The sequence below is a fragment of the Vipera ursinii genome (assembly GCF_947247035.1).
Source record: "Vipera ursinii genome assembly, chromosome: 2".
Lineage (NCBI taxonomy): Eukaryota > Metazoa > Chordata > Lepidosauria > Squamata > Viperidae > Vipera > Vipera ursinii.
Genome location: NC_139513.1, coordinates 268,922,728 through 268,940,386, shown reverse-complemented (window position 1 = coordinate 268,940,386; position 17,659 = coordinate 268,922,728).

Below are 17,659 nucleotides of genomic sequence, written 5' to 3'. Positions count from 1 at the left end.
CTTCTAGTGCTATGGGTGTTTAGTCAACAAAGAAACTCATTACAGTACATTACCTGAACTGAAGAAGCTTCTTGGATGAGAAGCAAAACATCTTCAGTGAAAAACAACGTCTAGTTGCCTTTTGAAAAAGCACCTTTGGGACAACCATGACCTGGATGACTGAGAATCTCCATAGTCATTACAGTACAAATTTGAAACATAGTGAGCAGTTGACTCAACTTTCTATGTCGTTAGCTGAAATGCAATGAGCAAGGGGTTGGACACAGTGCTCTAAATAGTCCTTTCCAGCTCTATTGGAAGATTCTTCTAATAAGGGATAAATAGATCCTCTACAGAAAGGAGGCAGTGGCTCAGTGTGTTAGGACACTGAGCTTGTCAATCAGAAGGTCAGCAGTTTGGCGGGTCAAATCCCGAGTGCTGCGTAACAGAGTGAGCGCTTGTTACTTGTCCCAGCTTCTGCCAACCTAGCAGTTCGAAAGCACATAAAAATGCAAGTAGAAAAATAGGGACAACTACGGTGGGAAGGTAACAGTGTTTTGTGCGCCTTTGGCATCTAGTCATGCCGGCCACATGACCACGGAGACGTCCTCGGACAAGCGCTAGCTCTTCGGCTTTGAAACGGAGATGAGCACCGACCCCTAGAGTTGGAAACAACTAGCACGCATGTGCGAGGGAACCTTTACCTTTACCTTTTAGATCCTCCACCCTTAAAGATCTTGATATCTGAATTCAAAATTATTCAAGCTCTCCACGGAGATGTCCACGGAGATGTCCACCGTAGTCCTACAAAACTACGGACATCTCTGTGGTCATGTGGCCGGCGTGACTAGACGCCAAAGGTGCACAGAACGCTGTTACCTTCCCACCGTAGTTGTCCCTATTTTTCTACTTGCATTTCTTTACGTGCTTTCGAACTGCTAGGTTGGCAGAAGCTGGGACGAGTAACAGGCGCTCACTCTGTTACATGGCACTCGGGATTCAACCCACCAAACTGCTGACCTTCTGATCGACAAGCTCAGTGTCCTAACACACTGAGCCACCACGTCCCTTTTATATTAGCTTGTAAGCCGCCCTGAGTCTTCAGAGAAGGCCGGGATATAAATGGAAATAAAATAAAAAATAAAAATAAATAAATAAAAATTAGGCCTACAACTGCCTAAAATATCACCAGCCTGGTCAATAAGCATGCTAGCTAGAAATTCTGGAAGACTCAGTCTAGGGAAGGTTATATGTACTTTATGGATATAACAGAAATGTTAATTATATGTTGCATTTATTATATAACTATTTCATTTTCAATGACTGCATTTTATGTCTGCCAAATAAGAATTTCATGGACAAGTGATCATGTGGAAAATACCAGTAATTTAAAGATATAAGAACATAATATTGTTTTGTTCCTTTCTGGTTGTGCTTTAGTGAAGAAAATAAATAATTTAGGAATGTCTGAATATTAAAGAATATTTTTACCAATCATTAAGAATCTCTTTATCTCTGATACCCTTTAACTTGTTATCTTGTTATGCTTCAGGTCCTATCAACTTTTTCAATATATAAATATTTCGTATTATGAGAAGCCAGTATCAACATGGTGTTAGAAACATACATCTTGTTTATAGTCAAAATTCTGAGCTTTAAGTTACATCTGGTAGTCTACGGTGAATCCCAGCTGTTATTTTAAAGCTATTTTCCATTTTATTGCTAGAGATAATAACAATGTGATGGGTATCATCTTAACCAGATAGAGAAAAAAATGTGTGATGCATTTGTAAACAACATTTTACCTTTGTTCTCAAGAAGAAACACAACAAAATTGTCACTGTTTTTGTTCACTGAAATAGACAAGTAAAATATCACAGTGTTCATCTGTTTTTGATGTTGCAACACATTCTGGCACTCCTTTATAAGCCAATGGACTGGAAGTAGCAAATGAAAGTGTAATACAACCTGGAATGATTCCAACATAAACATCTAAAACTCTATGAGGTGACTTATTACACCGTGACAATTTTTTTCTGCAGACAAAATTGTTTTTGAGTCAGTAGCCATTCTACTATTGCGATATGAGCCTATGAACAGAACGGAAGCAAATGTTCCCTGTCTGGGAATTTGTTCTGAACTGGTTCTTATTCTCTCCCCACTAGTTGAGATGGGAGAGTTGGCAGGCTGGTCAGAAAGGAGACAATAGCAAATCCTCTAAAGTTTACTCCACTTAAGATGCACACTTATCTGAGCATGTAATGTGTGGGAGTATTCATATCTGACTTTGCTGAAGGTGGTACATGTGAAAGAAGAGATCATGATAGGTGGTAATGGATGTTGCTGTCTTCCAAATTCCCCAATATAGATTTTATTGAGATAGGAAGAAAACGAGACAGTGGTACTGTTGGAAAAGGAGGAATGAGTATTCGACCCCTAATTTTAAAGGTGCTCCCGACAGACCAATTTAATTGATTCAGATTAGAGATTTTAAAAATATGAAACATATGGATTATTTTTTCCAAAACTGAGGTATAGCTGTACCTAAGGAAACTGAAAAAGCATGCAGGTAGATTTCAGCAATGAAAAGAAGGGATTCTCCCTCTTGGAACTCTCCTAGATATAATGCAGCCTGCTTTTGTTTCTTGCTTCTAAAATTATTTTCAATGGATTATATTAGTTTGCTATTAGAAGAATAATTATAGATTGGATGGCCCGTCTATACCTCCATGCACTTATTCTGTGTTTGCAAAGGTCTCAATGATCTCTCTTAAACAAAGGCCAATTTTAGCTTCCTTGGTTAGTATTAATGATATCATTAGTGATAGCCATTAATGATATCCCAGGCTGAAAAGTTCTGAGTTACAAATGAATACATCCTTATAATGGAGGAGAAAAGTCTCTCTCTCTCTCTCTCTCTCTCTCTCTCTCTCTCTCTCTCTCTCTCTCTCTCTCTCTCTCTCTCTCTCTCTCTCTCTCTCTCTCTCTCTCACACACACACACACACACACACACACACACACAAAACCCAGTACAGCAACTACAAAACAGAAAGAAAAAGTAGCTTTGTATGATAGGCTTTGCTGCTATCCCATGGTATTTTTAGATGTGCATAATAGCAATTGTTGACCCTATATAAGCACTTCTACTGAAATGTTTCCCTCAGCAAACACACATACACACAGCTTAGGGGAGGGTTACTTTATTATGGTGGGTTTAGGGTTGTTTTTATAATTTTATGTGCTTGTTGTGTTTGTAATTTTAAATTCCTGTAACCTGCCCAGAATCTTTGGAGATGGGTGAATGATAACAGTGTAGAATAAATAAATCACTAAGGAAGGGAGAATGGCAACTGCTACCTTTTGATCATGGATGGATGAATTAAGTAAATCAACAACAACAACAACAACAAACCCAAACACCATTCCTTCTCCAGACTGTCCCCTCCAAACATTCTAGACTTCAGTTCATACAACCTCCAGGCAGCTAATAAACGATGCTAGGGAGGATTAGAAAAATCTGGTCCACCTGGAAGGCATTAAAAGCAGGGGAAAGACCCCCAACCTTTTCCTCTAGTCTTTGACAACAGACAACCTGGTCCAAACCTACCTCGCTATCCTGGCTTTGACACTCCTTTGTTTTGCTCTGAGCAGGTTGCTGTTTCCACAACGTGCTGCCTCTGATGTCCCCTCCCTCCTCCCGCACCTGCTCTTCTTCTGCTTCGGGGCTAATTAAAATCAAAGGCGCCTAAAGGGAGCTCTCCCGGGTTGCGCTCACGCCAAGAGCGGTGCTGGGAAACTGCTCGGAGTGGGGTGGCCGAAGCTCCGAAAGCCCCTACTGGATTTCAGCTTCCAGAGACGAGCGAGCCCACGCTCTGCTTTGGCCCCTTCTCCCCCAGTTTCCCTCCGCGTCGCTCAGTGCCTTAGCCAGTCTTTGTGTGCGAAAATCAGGACGACGAGTTGCCCGCTGGGCTCTGGAGCCCGTTTGGCGAGGCCGAGATGGAACTGTACGGCAAGGTAGGGCTCTTTTTTCCCCTCTATTTAAAGGGGGGGGGGGGAGGGTGAGATCCAGCATCGATGAAACTACCCGAGTTCACCACCACCACCCTTCCACCATCAAGGGGCTGCCTCGACAGGTCCACGCTAAGTGAAGGAACGCCCTGATCTCTGCTGGCGGCAGCTTCCTACCCAATGAAGCGCCTTCCACCCGACGGCGCCAGAATGGAAGGAAACCCATTTAGGGAGAGGAGGTGTAATCCGACTAGAAAGCGTGGGGAGTGGGCGAGGTCTACTTCACCTTCACCTAGTCCAGGGGTCGGCAACCTCGGCTCTTTTATGACTCGTGGACTTCAACTCCCAGAATTCCTGAGCCAGCTATGCTGGCTCAGGAATTCTGGGAGTTGAAGTCCACGAGTCATAAAAGAGCCGAGGTTGCCGACCCCTGACCTAGTCTAATGGAGAAACCCCGGTTTGGGGGTTAAGGCTTTTTTTTTTATTTCTTCCGCAGAAAGTTCAGCCAGCAGCAGCCCAAGCAAAGACTTGCCCAACAGCTGGGAAACTGTAAGCCGAGGAGACCCTTGTTTCCGTTTCCATGGAGCGATTACATTGGGGAGAGGATGAAAGGGTGAAGCGAACAGCGCGCGAGCGTCACTGGGAGACGTAGTTGTGGCTAACGAAGGTTCCCCTTCGATTGGGCAGCAACCCTAGCCGGCTCTGACTACAACTCCCACAGATCGTTGCGAAGGGAGGAGGGGGAATAACACGGTGGACAGCTCCCGTGCTGATCGGTCTGCGCTGGATCCTTGGCGGAACAGCAGCTGAGCGTGTCGTTCGCTGCTGTTGCTCTTGCCTTGAGCCGGGCGTATAGTCTGGCTTGGCTGTGGCTTGATTTGCTGGTTGGATCCTAGCGGTAGTAAATCCGGAGGTAGAAGAAAGCGGAGAGAGGAAGAAAAGACGTGCGGTTGATAAATGAGGCACGAAGCTGGTATGCAGGTTAGTAGCACGCCAAAGGGGAACCAGGAATATTCCTAAAGGAACTCTGGGCACGCACATTCACACGATCGCGGGGAAAGGACAGCGGCTATGAGGAAGGGGTGCGGCGCACAAAACAGGAACCTGTGGTTGCGTAATTCGGAGATATAATTTGCAAACAAGAGGGAGAGAAAAGGACGGACGATACTCAAGCAAACATCGCGTGTTAATTCCCATCGCAAACACTGTGTCAGTTTTCCCTTGTGTCTTCCTCAAACATTCTGATCCTTTTTTGTTCTCTTTGGCTGACTGAGGACAGCAAGGCATTAACTCAGAGATTACTGAGGAATTCAGAGCATTGAGGACTAAATGCAATTTGATAGAACTGTGTTTCAGCTGACAACTCATTTGCAAAGGCTGATTGAGGGCAAGAACAGAATAACATTAGTGTTTTAACACCATAGAGGAAAGAGGCTTCTACTATTATTCTTTGTATATAAAACCTTTCTTCCTTTCCTCCCTTCATTCCTACATGGTCTCCAAATTCAGGTAACCATCCTAAACCGTTACTTTAGGAGTAACCCCTGAACATACTAGGTCTAATTTTTGACTATGTGTTATGCAGGATGCAGTCAGTTATACATGTAGTCAAAAGGAAATCCTATTGTGCTGAATGAGTCTTATAGGTAAGTATAATTTGCTATCTTAATATTTCATTAACATTATATATTGATGGAACTTTTATGAGTGATGATCTGCTGCCAGATCTGGGCTGGAAAATTCTGGATGGCCACTAGATGGAAAAATAGTGTTAAGACTTTCCATTATCTCTTTACTACTCTCTAGTGGCCATATGAATACTGCAGCCATGCTCTGTGCTACGGTATTACTTGGCCTAATGGGACTTCAGTGTGGATATGTATAGGGATGTTTTGTTAATTTCGGTGTTTTTATTGTATGGCTTGCTTAGTAGCTGTATCATACCTATTGACAAATAATATTGTCTAGTATTAGAAATTTTGCAAACAGATTTATAAAATATTATGAGCTACAGAATATTTATAAGGTTTTAGTTTGGCAAATGTGTTTCCTTAGGGACTGTTCATCTAAGGTCAAAATGCAATTTTTAACAGAATTATTTCTTGTTTACTGTCCCCCTATATAACATCTCTATAGGGTGTGTTTGACTCTGAACTGCAATAATTCATTCAGACTGATTGCACATGTTATGTTACATGGTGAAATCTATTTACCCCAGAAGGAATTATATATAAAAAAACCCTTTACTTAGGCACAAAATATTTTTTAAAAAAAACATAGAATTAGATCCCTTTAGCAAAATAAAAATATTACTGATATTTTTATAGTAAAAAAATGAAAGTTATAGGCTTATTTTGCTTCTAGATTAGTTACAAGAGTTGCATCTGTTCAGAAAACATGTTAATGTTACATTATTTTTGAGTAAAAATCTGTAAGATTAGTTAGCCATTCATACTACAGCAATATATTATATACATTTTATATGGTAGTAAGACTTAGGTTCCAAACAAAATTGTGCAGTTAAAGTAAAACAAGAACATTGGTTTCACATGGCATTATCAATAATATCGACATTACTTTAAAAATATAGAGCTCCCTGCTCTCTATATATCCTGTAGGTTTAAAAGACACAGGGAAATTAATTGAAAATGGAGGAAAATGAAAAAAGGTTAAGCAAAGAAAGATTATATTATCATTTCAATTACTCATAATTTGGTTTAGCTGCAGTATATATTGGGATGAGATTATAGCAAAAGCTTTCCATGGAAAAAAAATTAAGGAATGTTTTAAAGCAGGGATCTCTAACCTTGGCAACTTTATGACTTGTGGATTTCACTTCCCAGAATTCCTCAGCCAGCATGATTGGCTGAAGAATTCTGGGAGTTGAAATCCACAAATTGTAAAGTTGCCAAGGTTGGAGATCCCTGCTTTAAAGGAAATAAGAGAAATAGCCACAGAGAGGCATTCTAGGAAGAAAATCAAGATTTGGAAACAGCAAAAACAGGCAAGAGTTTTTCACTGAGCAGGATTGCTTTGCACCACTAATTACAGCAAAATTGGATAAACAAAGGATGCTAAAGAAAACCAAAGAAGGATCTAGGAAATGAAATCATAGTGATGTTGTAATAATTTTACCTCTGAGGCTTCCACTACTAGTTAGTAACTGAATAATACAGCTAAGTAATATTCAGTGTTGGAATCAACAACCTCATGAGAGGACCTTTTTCAGAAAACCCAATTCTGCTGTTTTTGAAGACCCACCTGTTCATTTTGTTGAAGGGGATCCATTTCTTCTACACACAAGTCTTGCTGTAATGGCATTATGCAAATAAGAATTAAGTTTTTGCTGCTTCTCAAAGCGGCACAAGCACTGATTTTATATAAACCAGATGCAACAGAACTGTCAAAACAAAGCTGTGGAGGATTGAAAGAGACTAATAATACCAATTTGCATGTCTGCTATATAATTATAATTAGAGAGTATCAAAGATTCTCTGAGATACAAAAAAAATGCAATCATGCAAAGTACTTCTGATTAGCGTTAAAACCTCTCCCTCCTCCCAGTTCTTCTGCTGAAAATTAGACCTATCAAAACAGCACAGTTCCAATTCAAAACTATCTGATTCTAGTACCTCAGCTTGGAAAATTGAGTCAATCTGCCTCAGAGTCCCAGAATAAAATACAGTATAGAAGTGAGCTGACCCAATCTGACCAGCTGCTTTTGCTTTGATTTACAAGGTTTTCTCTGCATGCACAGAAGGTATGCAGAAGTCATTAAAATAGCCACTTTGATTTGCCAACCTGCTTTGATAGTATTATTTGAAGTTTTATCAAACACTCTATTGAAGATCTGTCCAGCCATACTGAATAGGTTGATAATTATTCAAGCCTCAAGCTATTCCAGATTGTATTATGAGTTTGAATTTTGTTGGGATGTGGGCTTCTGATTACTTTTTTTCCTGAAAAGAATCTTTTTTTCCTTTTTCACAAAAATCAAAGGCTGATGGGTTCATCTGATTTTGTCAAATGAGCCTCACTAAACAAATAGCTATTTACTGTCAGATACAGAACTTTGTGACTGGAACTTCTGTTGTTTAGTGAGGCAGTCATTAAGTGAATTACACCCAATTTTAAGACATTTTGGTTTGGTCATTAAACAAATTACAATGGTCATTAAATGAATCACATGGTCATTAAGTGAATCCGGAATCCCTCCCCCATTGACTTTGCTTGTTGGAAGTCAGCTGGGAAGGTTTCCAAATGGTGATCACATGATGCCCAGAACACTGTAATCATTGTAAATACATGCCATTTGTCAAGTGCATGAATTTTGATCACATGATCATGGGAGGACCAGCACTTTTGTAACTTCAAATGGTTGATAAACAATTATTGTAAATCAAGGTCTACCAGTAAGGAGATTACACCCCAAATTACCTAATTTTCTTTTTAAAATTTGCCCAAAATTTTAAGTGCCTATATATTTTTTTTAAATTAAAAATTGCGAGTTGAGCTAGATTCCTGACGTCTTCATGAACACTTCTATGTAGTTTTCTTGACAACAGTATGGTTTGCCTTTGCCATCATCTCTGATGTTTTTGATCTTTCATTTAGCTTACAATCCTGGGTTGTCCTAGTTCTCCTATTCTGGTTCTTCCATCCAAGTACTAACCACGTTCCATTCTATATTGCTTTTTTTAAGGCAGCCAAGATTGGATAGATACTTGGATTCCCAAAAATATTTGGTGAAAATGCTGATGTCTCCTGGGTTTCTTAGTTCTGTTCCTTAGATAATAGAATTATTTGTTCATTTTTATCTATCTTCTTCCATAGAGCTGAAGATATTTTTCATCAACCTAAGCTTTTTCACAAAACCTTTTAGGTAAGTTCAGGCTAGGAAAGCATAGGTTTGTTGAAGAACACCCTATCAGCTTCATGGCAGAATAAGTCTATGAGGCTAATCTTCCCAGTGGCATCTAAGATTCCAATAAGCATGTCACACTTTTCTTTATTTCTGATTAAACAGTAGCTACCTCAAATAGCTCATATCAGATATTCATTGAAGAAATAGAGATGAGGAAAATCAGTATCTGGGAGGTCTCAGTTGCATGAATGAGATCAGTATAATACTCTGAAACTTTCAAAGTTGATAGATAACTTTGCCTGCATTCACCTTTCTTTTCCACATCATCGGGAATTTTATGATATGTTCAAAATGCACAGGGAATCTCAGAATTAAATGATGTGGACTCTTCTCTGTTTTGTGTGCTGCCAGGCTCATTCAAACATCTTCAGTCAGGATTTGAGCAGGTCCAGCAATATGGAGAAGCAACATTGCACATACAAAAAAAACTGACTTCTGATAGACTTATTGTACAAGTCATCAGGGCAGAGCATCATTCTAATAATTCGATATTATTTTCCTCATTGTGATCTTCTGATGCTTGGAAAAGAAGGAGCTGAAGATGAATTGTCCTTCAGAAAGAGATTTGAAATATTGTGACCAATGGAATATGATGGCTGGAACTGAGGAAGTAGAATGGAATGAGAGAAAGGCTTTGAGAGGTGGGGTGAGGAAGTGCTGCCTAGGGCAGGGCTTTTCAGCCAGTGGTACGGGTACCACCTGTGGTACATTGGCACCTGGCAGGTGGTACATGACCATCCTAGAAAAGTGGTAGCGGGGGAGGGGAATGAGCTGAACCGGTGGCAGCACCGCACAAGCCTAAGCGAGAGATGGCTGGAGCTGCAGGGCTGTCAGGGTTCAGCGGAAGCGCCAGGATCAGCGCTTCTTCAGGGCTGTCAGGGCTTAGTGGAAGCACCAGGATCAGTGCCAGGCTCCAGCTGGAGCTCGGCATTGATCCTGGTGCTTCTGAGCTCAGAAGAAGCACCAATCAGCTGGAATGTTGCAGCATCTCCAGGGTCTTGTGATTTACATTCAGATGTTTGGGAACTGATTCATATTTATGATGGTCACAGTTTCCCAGGGTCATGTGAAGTGACCAAACCCTGCTGCAACCACCCAGCAGAGGGGGGGGGGATAAAAACCAAACACTCCCCCACCCCACCCCCGCTGCCAATCCTCCACAGAAATGCTCATGCCAATGAAAACCTCGGACAGGAGGAAAAGCGCTGCTGGGCCGGCAGGCAGGTGTCTTGCTCAGCTGTGGCTTGGTGGGCACTTTTTTCAGTGCCATTGTAACTTCAAACAGTCACTAAGCGAACTGTTGTAAGTTGAGGACTACCTGTACTTCATCACTTTTTTTCCTTTTTGGGGGGGGTCATCAAGTTTTTGACACCTTGCTAGGAGGCTGGAGGTACTCGGATGTTGCCATATCCTAAAAGTGGTACAGTGGGTGAAAAGGTTGAAAAGCCCTGGCCTAGGGAATGGTTGGATAAGAGGTAACATAGCCACAGATGCATAATGGACAGAAAAATTGATTCAGAAGCTAGTTTCTTGAGCTGTTATGGGAGTGGCAAGAGATTTGTACTTTCAGACTTACAAGATTCTGTTAATGTAGCCTTACTGTAAAGTAGAGTTAGAACATCTGGTTGTGTTTCATGTCTGTCTGGTTTACATGGGAAGGCTGACAGGAACCTGCTTTTGATTAGGTATTTGCCAGGCTGAAAAGAGAAATAATGATTGTTATGAGGAGCCACGGTGATGTCACAAGAGTTTCCTTGGAGTCAGGAAATTTCACCACAATTAGTATTAGTTCCTGCATAATGAAGATTATGCAGGGGAGAATTTATGGGCTTTCAGAGATCAAAGATCCTTAATATGAATCATGCAGCTATTAAAATTCAGAGGAAAAAAATGCTTTAATGAAAATGAACTATGGATAAATAATCTTATGTGTGGCCTCCTTAATACATAAGGGTCACTTTGAAGATAGCAAATATTGGTGTAAGTCAGCATGCTTGCTGACTTATTAGTGTATGAGCAAAGCTGAGGCAGTACAGTAGAACAACTGTCTCATTTGCCAGACGAATACAGAATGTCTCTTTAACAAAGTCAGCAACAAACATTTTTGCATCAATATTAACTCAGACTTCTGTGTATCTGGTAGGTAACTGCTACATGTTTGCCATTTTCTTTTATTTATGAATGTTAGTTATATGTGACCAAAATATTGTTCCTATGGGGAAGAGTGTCCTAGGCTATAGAAGAACCTCTGGCTATATTAAGAGAGTTCAGACGAGTGGCATAGTTATTAAAGTTGTGTAAATGTTTGGAAGAAAAAGGAGTTAACAAATGCATGACAGTATTTGGCACTTTATTCCAACATAAGGTAAAGGTAAAGGTTCCCCCGCACATGCATGCTAGTAGTTTCCAACTCTAGGGGCCGGTGCTCATCTCCGTTTCAAAGCTGAAGAGCCAGCACTTGTCCGAGGACATCTCCGTGGTTATGTGGCCGGCATGCCTAGACGCCAAAGGCGCACGGAGAGCTGTTACCTTCCTACCGTCATGGTCCCTATTTTTCTACTTGCATTTTTACGTGCTTTCGAACTGCTAGGTTGGCAGAAGCTGGGACGAGTAACAGGCGCTCACTCTGCTATGCGGCACTGGGGATTCGACCCGCCAAACTGCCGATCTTCTGATCGACAAGCTCAGTGTCCTAACCCACTGAGCCACCGCGTCCCTTTATTCCAACATATAGATGTGAAATAAGGCCAAGCAGTAGGATGTCCTTGCCAGAGGCATCAGGAGAGTCCAGAGATTTACAGAAGTATTTTTATTTTTTTAAAAAATCTCTACTGAAGGAATCTAAGGGGGGGAAATCACCAATAAAGGCACAGCACACTGACTAAATATTGTGGCAGCATTCTCAGGTAAACTCAGGTACCTCAGTGTTTTGTAACCCAAAGAGCATAATCCATGCAAAGGAATCCATGCAAAGGACCAGGAAGTTCCAAATGTTTGCAGAAGGGAAAATAGGAAAAGAAAAACTAAGTCAAAAATTTCCAGTGTGCCCTAGTGGGAACAACAACAGCAACAACCGGCAATGGGTAAAAGCAGGGAAATTAAAGAAAGAGAAAGAGGGATGGATTCTGATTGCACAAGACCAAACATTAGGAACAAATGCATACAAACCTGGAATTGAGAAGAGAGACAAACAGCAAATGCCATCTCTGCAAAGACGCTGAAGAAATAGTGGACCACCTACTTAGCTGTAAGAAAATCGTGCAGACTGACTACAAACAACGGCATGACCAATAGCGACATTTTTTTCTTTTTTCTCGTAGATCCTTAATTTGAGGTAGAGTTGGGATGACTGGATGGAGCTAAGCATTTAATGGTCAGATGTCTTTCCTGTTCCCTATGTGAATTTTGCAGCAGATATTTTTTTTTTATGCTCTAGGAGAGAAACTTCTGCCGCTATCTGGGATTGAACTCTCAACCTTCTGAGTGGGAAGCCAGTGTCTTCACTACTAGGCCATCATGCCACTTGACAAAGTAGCAGCAATGGTACATTGAAATACATCTGAAGTGTCATTTGCTTGCAAGCAATACCAACGGGACCATAAAACAGAGAAAGCAATAGAAAATGAAGAAGCTAAATTGCTCTGGGACCCTAGAATTCCAACTGACAGGCACCTGCCTCATAACACCCCAGATTTAACCATTGTCGATAAGAAAAAACAAAAGTCTAGATAGTGAACATAATACTACCAGGAAACAGCAGGATAGAAGAGAAAGAATTGGGAAAAATATAGAGACGTGCAAGTAGAGGTAGAACTGTGACAAAAGAAAGCAAAGATAGAACCAATAGTATTAGGTTGTTTCGGGTGCCGCACTTTAACCACCATGGGCATTGGTAACATCGCCACCAGTCAATTGCAAAAGCTCCTTTCCTTTCCTTTCCTTTCCTTTCCTTTCCTTTCCTTTCCTTTCCTTTCCTTTCCTTTCCTTTCCTTTCCTTTCCTTTCCTTTCCTTTCCTTTCCTTTCCTTTCCTTTCCTTTCCTTTCCTTTCCTTACACCCTGCAACAATACCTTTAATATTATTGAATAACAACACCTACCTCTGCCAGATCTTTGGAAAGAACTTGATATTTGGACAAAAATGTCAAATCCAGTCTAAACATCTTCTGGATTGTGTGGTCAATCGTCTGAGAAAAAACAATTAAAGAGCCTTGGTGGAGCAGTGGGCTAATGCCTCCTTAAGTAACACCAGCTGCCTGCAATTAGTGTAGGTTCGAGTCCCACCAGGCTCAAGGTTGACTCAGACTTCCATCCTTCCGAGGTAGGTAAAATGAGGACCCAGATTGTTGGGGGCAATAAGCTGACTTTGTAATAATGCCGCTTGGGGGTGTGTGTGAAAGCCCTAATAAGCAGGCATATACATAGAATGAAGGGTACTGCTAAGCTTGTAAGCCGCCCTGAGTCTTCGGAGAAGGGCGGGATATAAATGGAATTTTTAAAAAAAGAATGTATAGAAACTGCCCTTTCAGACTTAAACTGAAATGCCTTGCACATGGGTATGTTATACAGAGAGTTTTAGCTACAGGTCTCAACTTCCAGGCAAAATGATGATGAGGCAAATTGTCTCCCTTGTTATTACTTACCAGGCAGATCAAAGCTTTAAAGATTTAAACCATCATCCAGAATTGAACTGGAAAGCAATCAATAAGCAGGAAAGTATCTCTCACTGCAGAAGATATACAATGATAGAATGTAATACATGTAGTCCTTGACTTACAAAAGTTCCCTTAGTGACTGTTCAAAGTAATAATGGCACTGAAAAATGTGATTTATGACCATTTTTCAGTTTCAACCTTTGCAGCATCCCCATGATCATGTGACCAAAATTCCGTTGCTTGGCGACTGGTTCATATTCATGACTGTTGCTGTATCCCAAGATTATATGATCATCTTTTGCAACCTTCTGACAAGAAAAGTCAATGGGGAAGCCAGATTCATTTAACAGCCAGGTTACTGACTTATCAACTGCAGTGATTCACTTAACAACTTTGGCAAGAAAGGTCATAACATGGGGCAAAACTCAATAAATGTCTCACTTAACAGAAATTTTGGGGTCAATTGTTATAAATTGAGGACTACCTGCATACTGAATTATGAAGTTAATTTTACCATAACTACCTCTGCTTGCATGCAATAGAGTTTCAAGGAATCATTCTTTACCTGCTTAACACAACCTTTATGAAGATTATGTAATATGATGGTTTGAGCATCTTTTTGATGTTCTTTGAGACATTTGTCTCATCTTTTTAAAAAATCTTTTTGAAAGAATCTTTTAATTACAAATAAAACCTGGAACATGGCATGTGACAGACCAAAGCATTAACAAGGAAACTTCTGGGTCCTCAACAAATCCCAAAACAAAATAAGTAATTGGTGACCACATTCAAAGTATTGCCACTTCTCCAGCATTGAAAAAGAAGCTGAGAGATATGGAACCTTTCAGGGATCTAGAAAAGGGATCAACTGACCATGCTGGAGCACCTTCTGCCGATGTCAGCACCCCACCGTCCTGTGCGCTCCCACAGAGAGGGCCTCCTCAGGGTGCCACCGCTCAAGGAATGTCGGCTGGTGGCCCCCAGGGGGAGGGCATTCTCAGTGGGTGCGCCAGCCCTCTGGAACACCTTACCTACCGAAATCCGGATGGCCCCTGACCTCCGTACCTTCCGTCGCGACTTAAAAACTTTTTTGTTCCAGCAGGCTGGCCTGGCATGATAGCGTTAATTGGGGTCCCAGTTTGTGTGCATTAGTGTTTCTTATTATTTTATTGTTCGGTCTGTATACCTTCCCTTCCTCTGTACACCGCCCCGAGTCCCTCGGGAGAAGGGCGGTTTATAAAAACTAATAAATAAATAAATAAATAAATAAATATTTGTTTAATGGCTAGTCATATCCAGCTTGTAAGTCACTTAGTGGACAGGCCATTCTAACTACCTCAATGAAAACTATTCTCTGCAACATCCTGAAATATCTCTTCTAGATTCTGATTGTGCCTTCTGCCTCAGAGCCCTAGAAATAATTTTATAGACAACCATCCAATCATCCATATTTGTGTACAGTCAGTTTCTGTCCATGTATATAAAATTCCAAACATCATTCAAAGAGGTAAATTTATAAAAGGTAAAAAGGTAAAGGTTCCCCCGCACATGCGTGCTAGTCGTTTCCAACTCTAGGGGCCCTTGCTCATCTCCGTTTCAAAGCCGAAGAGCCAGCGCTTGTCCAAGGACATCTTCGTGGTCATGTGGCCGGCATGACTAGATGCCAAAGGCACACGGAATGCTGTTACCTTCCCACTGTAGTGGTCCCTATTTTTCTACTTGCATTTTTACGTGCTTTCGAACTGCTAGGTTGGCAGAAGCTGGGACGAGTAACAGGTGCTCACTCTGTTACACGGCACTCGGGATTCGACCCGCCAAACTTATATAAATTTAAATTTATAGTTAACGCTTATTATTGGAAATCAGTTCCATCCTGTTATTCCCAACACAGCTGTTAATCATTGGGAGAAAGCAAGTGAACACCAAACAGACCTTTAAGATGGGAATACAGTAGTTATATTCCATGAAAGAAATGTGTGGGAGTGTATTTCATGTAGTGAATCTTGATTATGTGTGTCAAGGTAATGATTTAAAAGCTAACCAGCTGATGTAATGTAAGATGTAATGATGGGAATGACCCAGCAGTGTCTGTGTCTCTTTGAAAGCAAGCAGGGTCTGTATCTCTTTAAGAGCTCTGTATAAAAGTGAAGGCTCTGCAGATGTGTTCTCTCTCTCTTGTTTCCTGCTGTATTAGCACGTGTATATACATTGTTCCTGGTGTATGATATTGTAGATAGTGTAAGATAAACCACCATTTAACATAGACTACTGTTTACTGTGTTTACTCTTGGGTTATCTCGGTGGAATAAGACTCTGCATGCTCTGGTGTGTGTGTGTGTGTGTCTGTGAGTGTGTGTGTGTGTACTGAAATCCCATTCTTTAAAGTACTTTGCAATGCATTTGTCTGCAAATAAAAGACAAACATCCCAATTTCACAACAGTGAAAGCAGATATTACCAGTTAAGAACTGTTTTCCAAAAGGAGGCAGAGGGGATCAATTACACACAGAAGGACTGAAAAGCTCAACAGCACCTGAAAAATATCACCGCCTTGAAATTGTGCTTTCTGTTGTAGCATTCATATTGTAATAGCAGAAAACTCAAAGTCTGGGCTTAAAGGCTGACAACAGGATACTTCATATCACCATCAGCTATTCATTCCCATAAGTGCAGGGATATTCTGTTGGCGTTCTGTCGGATTTGGAATGAAGAGATCTAGATTCAAATCTTCATTGGTGTGGGCAAGCTTAAGTCAGTTGCATCCATTTAGCCCAACTATTTTCCAAGGGTTGCTATGAAGATAAAATGAGAGTAAGGAATAAAATATGGCTCCTAGGGCTACATGGAAGAAAGAAGGATATGGATGATTTTAAGTTAATATGTTTTCTTAGGTCCCACTCATAAATTCCACCAACCCTTTTCAACGGATTGTGTTTTCTACAGCTGTGCTCTGTTTCAGATTCAGTTCAGCCTGCTGCTCCAGAAAGCAACGTAGCCCCCAACTGAAACTCTTTAAAACAGCTGCCATATGATTCTGCTAAAAGATACAGTTGTTTTAGAGGCTTGCAGGCTGACAGGAGCTATGCGCACACACTAACATGGTCCACAGGCCTTTTGGATTAAATCTAAACCACTGGGCAGCCTACTACCTTTTTCCATACCATGGCAGACCTATTCTTTAATTTACCTAGCCCCCACTATTTGAGTCTACCCTGGCATTTGTTCAAGGCAAAGAAATCATCCTGTATTTGCTATACCAGTTCTCATTGGTATAATATTAGCTGGATAACTGCTGCCTTTGATTTAGAAAACAAACTATCTGCTTCAATACTTCAAACAGGCTTCTGAACTGTCAAGTCAAGACAGTTGGATATTGGATTCAATCTAGCTTGTACACTCTTAATGTAAGATCAAATTCCCTAATTGCCTATATTCCTCAACTGAAAAGGCACCATGGGAGGTGTTCCTCATTATGTTTTCACTTAGGACTATTGATTGAAATGTGGGAAGCCAGAGAAGATATAGATCATCATTAAAAAAAATTAATAATAAAAGACAAGAGGACATCTGACACTTATAGCAAGTGCAAGAACTCTACATACTATCAATTAGAACAGTGTTTCTCAACCTTAGCAACTAAGATATCTGGACTTCACCTCCCTGAATTTCCCAGTCGGCCCTGAATTACAGTTTACCACAATGTTTTACTGTTTTTTTTATTGTTTTTTGAAAAACATAAGATCAAATTATTTTCCATTGTAGTGAAGAATTATTAAGATTTTTTCTCAGTACAGCATGCATTCACATATTAAGGGTATAAGTTCAACAATGGCAAGAATTAACCGGAGCTGAGTGAACATTCAGCAAGGTTACATCAAAATATATGCTTTGATGTTCCTACTGGCTAAGTTAAAAGTCAAAATCTTTTATCCTGACAGATGTATGTATTTATACATATTTACATAAATTTAAACCCTAAATATCTAGAGGCCGCGGTGGCTCAGTGGGTTAGGATGCTGAGCTTATCAATCAGAAGGTCGGCAGTTTGGCGGGTCAAATCCCGAGTACCGCGTAACAGAGTGAGGGCCTGTTAC